A 6,000-nucleotide genomic window follows, 5' to 3' on the forward strand; every position below is an offset into this window, starting at 1 on the left:
TATGCAGTTATGCTCAAAATATCGCGAGTGGCCCACTGCTTAGGGCGGCGACTTTTATCTTTCCTTTCCCACGGTTTACAACAGGTCACCAGACATCATGCGTCAGTCTGGTTTTCACCCTAATTAAGCAGGTTCATGCCATAACAGATGTGTGAAGGGCACTTAACCCAAACATAGCGGAGTACACTTTCCACTCTCTGGTGTACAACACGTCATCTTGCCTCAACATGTGGTTGCTCTCTGAAGCGCTTATACGTAGAGTGATTAGCTGTGAGATTCTCCCTCGCACTTATCGGACCACTCACTAGTTAAACTGTCTCTCTCCTGATTCACCACTGCTTTGCAGTCTTTTCACTTGGTAGCTCCACGGTACCAAGTAACGGGATGCAGTCTTTTGAGAAGAAGTTGGTAGTGCTATTGCCGAGTATTTTGAACTGAACTAAAAGACTTTTTGGGATACCCCAAAGCTTTGGGAGGCCTTTAAGGCATATATTCGGAGCATCTGTATTTCCAAGAGTGCTGGAGTTCTAAAGTCAATCTACACCCGCCTCTCGCAGGTGGAAGGGTCCTAGCTTAAGTGCTTTGAAACATACTACTTTGCCACTAAGGATACGTCCCTTCTTGCGCAGCTGAATGAGACACTTTTAAAATACTGTGATGAGGCAGAGTGGGAGATGCTATATTTGGGTTGAGACACCCGTGATTGGGCCTTTGGTGAGTGTGACAGGCCAGGAAGGACTTATGTTTGGACAACTGGTTACGAGTGCAGGTACACAGGTATGTCCGCTATCAAATGCGCAGATGGCAGGGTCCCCACCGCACCCTTTGCTATACTGAATGAGTTTAAGTCATATTATGCATGCTTTCATACTTGTAAGCCTTGTAGGGCTTACTCAGAAATATCATCATATCGAAATCAGATAGCATTGGCCTGACTCGATGGTGAAGCCAGGGAACTCCAGCACTCTCCCGTAATGCTTGCAGATGTTACAAGCGATATTACTGCTCTTCCCTAAGGCAAGGCACCTGGTGCAGATGGCCTTCCGATAGATTTTTATACAACCTTCAGTACCACCCTCTACCCAAGGCTCTTAGACATGTGCAAAGAGGCAATCATCAGGGGACTGTTCCCTTATTCGACTCTGAAGGCCATTATTACGGTTCTTTCAAAGCCTAATGAAGATCCTACTGAGGCTACATCATACAAGCCTTTATCATTATTTAATGTAGATAAGAACTTTGCAAATATTCTGGCTCCAAGCTTTATGCTCGAGGTTGGCTTGGCATTGGTAAATATTTTTTGTCGCTTATAACTGTTCTATATACTGCCGCCAGGGTGGATGTAAATGTCTTCTATTCTGTTGCCTTTGATGTTGAAGGGCACACACTAAGGGTGGCCGCTCGCTCCTTTAAGATTTCACTTCAGCTGGGGAGCCCCTGCCCTGGTATGTTCAGGAATTTTATTCACATCATGTGCTATGTCTAGGCAGTCACTATCTCAGCTGTTCACTATACGCCAATTATATTATTCTATATGCCCAGCACCCAGACTCTAACCTCACCCACATTCTCCGCAAGATTGTCTGTTTTGGTAGATATTCTAGATTACAAATCAACTGGTCCAAGTCAGATTTTTATCCTTACGATGAATGCCCGGCCCCTTCGCTTGAGTATCCTCTGAACCGGAGTCCCACTGGTATTCTTTATCTCAGGATCTGGGTCTTCTGTGACCAAGAGGAGTGGATTTGAAGTAATTTTGGCACCACTCCGGACAAGATGTCTGTATCACCGGATCACTGGATACGCTTCCCACTATCACTTTTGGGGAGAATTTTGTTGATTAATATGGTAGAGCTGCAGTTTCTCTATCTGTTTTTTAACGTTCCTGTCCATCTAACACTGCACTTTTTTGCGCAGTTGAATCAGGCCCAGTCTTGTTCAATTTGGGGAGGTGGTTAGCCCAGAATTCAATAGGAGATTCTTACACGTTTGCTTCAGGCTGGTGGCCTTGCTTTACCAGATTTCCACACTTACTATCTGGTGACACAGGCTCATTATTTAAAATACCAGATCGAAGCGCATACCACACCAACACATGTCAACAGTGGAGCGGGCTATGGCTCGGATGCACTCATTGTTAGGTCGCGACTGTGTACTGCATGACAGGATGCTGAGGTTATCGCCTCCGCTGGCCGTTCCTGGTGGGACATTGCACACTGCTTGCAATAATCGCTTCCATACGCCCCTTGCAGAAAACCCTATGTTTCCTCCCATGTTCAAGAGGGCACTAAAGAGTATTCTTCGTCAGAAAGGTCTACTTACCATGGGTGATAATTTTGCAGATAACATGTTCATTTCGCAGCACCCCTTCTGCACCATACCTGTCATAACTCCTCTAGCACTTTTTTGTTACCCAAGATTGCGTTCTTCAGCACTGGTGGCGATTCCCATTTTCCCTACCACACCGTACGAGACAACTCTTCTCACAGCTTACATCGAAAGGGCGGAACTGGGACACTCTTTCGAATATATACACTAACTATCTTACTGCCAGGATGGACCCACTCCCTGAGGCCAGGGGCCGGTGGAAGGCCTCGTTGTGCTACATGCTCCTCGATAAAACCTGGGCACACTGTTGCTCCCACGTTAAGAAAACTCCTTTCAATTTCAAACATAAGCTGATACATTTTAAATTCTTCCATCAATACTAGAATTGAATCACACAGTTCAGTGACACCTCCACTAGTAAATGCTTGAGGTTTGGGCTGGTAGGCGCAGACTTTTAGCACACAGCGTGGCTCTGCCCCAGTCTCACTTCATTCTGGCATGATATCTTTCAATCTGTATCTGAAATTCTTGACATCTCTCTTTCTCCATCCCTTTAGGTTACTCTGCTGGGTAACACGTCAGCACTACCCACCTCTTGCTGGCACCTTGCTTCCAATCTATTTGTGTTAGCAAAGCAATGTATTGCACAGATTTGGTTGCAAAGTACAGTACACCTTTGTTCACATTGGTTATAATATGCAGCTTACTGCTAAGCCCTAGTAGATCAATATGCTGATATTGTACACCCTTCCTACCTTCCCTTAGATATATGGGCACCTTTCAGGCTTTCTTACTCGGCACCACTGACCCCTCATCGCAACCGGAGAGTACTGTAGTATCGTCACATTGAGTCACCCCCACGATTATTCCTTTTCTACTGTCCTTCTTGCCTATGCAATTTTACTCAATGCGCTGTATTGTACTGTATCCCACTTGTGTATGCTGGCTTTTAGCACTTACCATGCCTTGTACTGCATTAAATGTAATACAAAAAATAATATTAAAAAAAGATACGCCGAGACTGATAGGATATTCTGTTAAAAAGCACAACCACTGCCACCTCTTCCATAAAACGTATCTATGGTTCACTTTGGGATTCCTCTACGCTGCCTTATTAGTAACTCCATTACCAATATAGAAATAAATCCACACTACACTATCCGTGGGAGAGTATCCACGCTGACCCTGTAGATGAGTGATTAATGTTAAACTTTCTCCATTGAAAACGTCACCTGGGCTCAGGGCTGCCTCATAATACTGATGCAGTGACTGTGGACTTGATGAACCACCAGCAATGCTCAGCAGCAGAGTTTTTCGGAGGGCTCCCCTATTCCAAGACGTATCCTAGTAATGCCATGGGTGCTGTCTCCCACCCCATGTTTACTGCCTCTCTCCCAATGAAGACATCTCCGAAACCAGACCTAGAGATAGACACCTATATCTTCAGTCCCGCGCAGGGCTAAGCAGCACCCACCCCTTGCTAGGAAGCCCTGTACAGACCCAAAGACAGTTTGAAAAGAAATAAATGATGGAAGTCAAAGAAGTATTGACAACGCAAGTGTGGATGGTAATTAAATAACCAGTATGTCCATCTGTCTGTAGCACATTGGGCAGAAAGAAAAACATGTTGCCAAATCTGATCTTTGTGTGCATTGCACTCACAGGATCAGTCTGTGTTGTTATGATTTCTTTATCAAAGGCTCCATCCCTTTGGGCCTCAAAATAGAGGGCCAGTAGCCTACAAGAATTCACCACAGCCCAGGTTTATAGACTGATAGATATGGCCCATCTGTCCAAAGACGGGTAAGGCTCCCAAGCATAGCTAAAAGAATCCCTCATGCAAGCCTGCAGGCCCCTCACTAGACATACAGGCAGGCTCACCCAAGTCTACACTCACCTGTACCCGTACTAACAAGCACTGGCAAAGCCAACAAGTGTGGCATTGGCTGTCAGCCTAACAAGCCTAACATAAAAACATTGGCGAAAAGCATTTTTGTCTGAAAATTCACACATTGCTATAGTAGTAGTCAAAACACTGATTTTATGTGCGAATGTGGTACTTGTGAAAGAGCAGATTGACGTCCCACATAGTGAAGTTAGTCAATGGCTGAAATGGGCTGACACACCCTGTGACGCATGCTAATGTGGGGGGCGGTAAGAAAAATAGTTTGTATTGTGTACAGTTTCATTAAGTATAACTAACAATGTATATTTTAAAAACATATAGTTTATTTTAAACACAAACGTTTAGTACATTGTGCAGTGGCCCGTTTTACACTTTGGGTATGTAATGCCGTTTCAAAATAAGGCCTTGTTCATTCACAATGCTTTGGCTCGCAGACTGGGACCTCTTAGCTCTAATAATTCATTATTATTTCCCACAGCAGCAACCAGGACTCTGTGGCTGTCTAGTCACACAACCATCTGCAACGTCGTCGCTCACACTCACCTAGGTGGCGTTTATTTTTTGTATAAGGGGACCAACAAAACAGTTGCAGAATATGCTGTACTTTTCAACAACTAGTTCACTTACTCAGGATCACAGTTCCCAAACTTTTTTATGCACTTTTCCCGCTGGGGTAGAGTCTAAGAATCGGCTTATTGAAAACACTAAAAACAGGCGCAGTCCTGGGGGTTACAAAACGGAAAGTTCACTTTTACACTAGATGAAACAGACGGAGATCAAATGAAGCCCCCTTTCCCATTACTCTCTTGCCAGGTCACCCCAGAAATGTCACCGTCTCCTCCAGAAGGTGAGACTCACCGGTCTTCAAAGCAGCTCTCCCCGCGATCAGAAGCACACTCCCCCAGAAGCAAACTTCTCGGCGATCAGACACAAACTCCCATACACCTGCCGTCTCCAGGAAGGTCAGTGGTGAAATAACACACGCCGAAGTACGGCAAGCAACAGTGGTCATCCAGGGAGGGAGTCAGGAGGGGCCCCGGCCTGGCTCCATACTGGGGCTCGAGGCGCAGACGACAAGCGGCGCCGGGCTAGGGGAGGCTGGGGTGCGAGGTGCACGAGGACGGTGGCGCGGAGGTGCCCGGGGGCTGGCGCGAGGCCCTGGGAGAGCGGAGTAGCGGCCCCAGCAGCACTTCCTGCTCGTCGCTGACACCTGCCGCTGTTCCCAGCGCTGCTGCCCTCTCACACTGACTGCTGCTGCTGCGGAGAGGCGGGCCCGCCCCTGCCCCTGGGCTTTCAGGTAGCGGTGGGTGGGGACGGCCGCGCCGACGCGTGAGGCTCAGGCTCAACTGGTGCGCTGCACACGGAGAAACCCCCCGGGCGCTGCCTGCTCAGCTGGAATGTGCAGCGCGGGCTGGGGCCCGGCCCCCGTGGCTGCAGGGCGGCGCGCGCTCATTGTTTGTTGTCTGTGCTGCTGGGTGCACTGTATACTGTGCTCTGCCTGGCCCCACGCCGGTCTGTGAGTGGGAGATCCATTTCAGCGTCTTTGTGGTCTGGTAAATGTATTTTCGATGGCCTAAACACCTGGGCCCTAATTACGAGGCTAGGTGCTGTTTAGTGCATTAGTTAAATAACTGCCCTACAGGGTATGTAAGGGGGTTATTTATAAGGTAAAGTAAAGTAAAGTCCACATTTGTAAAGCGCACAATCACCCTTAAGGGTCTCTAGGCGCTGGGGGCCGTCGGGAAGATTAAGCGAGCTATTGCCCA

At 47.3% G+C, this 6,000-nt stretch overlaps 1 protein-coding gene across 2 annotated transcripts in view; it reads right to left on the reverse strand.

Annotated features, from left to right (window-relative positions):
* The window catches only part of PRRG2 (proline rich and Gla domain 2), a 346,092-nt gene extending 340,405 nt beyond the window's left edge, over positions 1-5,687 (reverse strand). Inside the window, exon 1 of one of the 2 annotated variants that reach the window (XM_078655284.1) lies at positions 5,093-5,687. The gene's annotated coding sequence lies outside the window, so the exon portion shown is untranslated. The remainder of the gene's footprint in view (positions 1-5,092) is intronic. The other variant, XM_078655285.1, reaches the window with a different exon arrangement.
* Positions 5,688-6,000: the final 313 nt, after the last annotated feature.

This window comes from Lissotriton helveticus, chromosome 7 (genome assembly GCF_964261635.1).
Source record: "Lissotriton helveticus chromosome 7, aLisHel1.1, whole genome shotgun sequence".
NCBI classification, from domain to species: domain Eukaryota; kingdom Metazoa; phylum Chordata; class Amphibia; order Caudata; family Salamandridae; genus Lissotriton; species Lissotriton helveticus.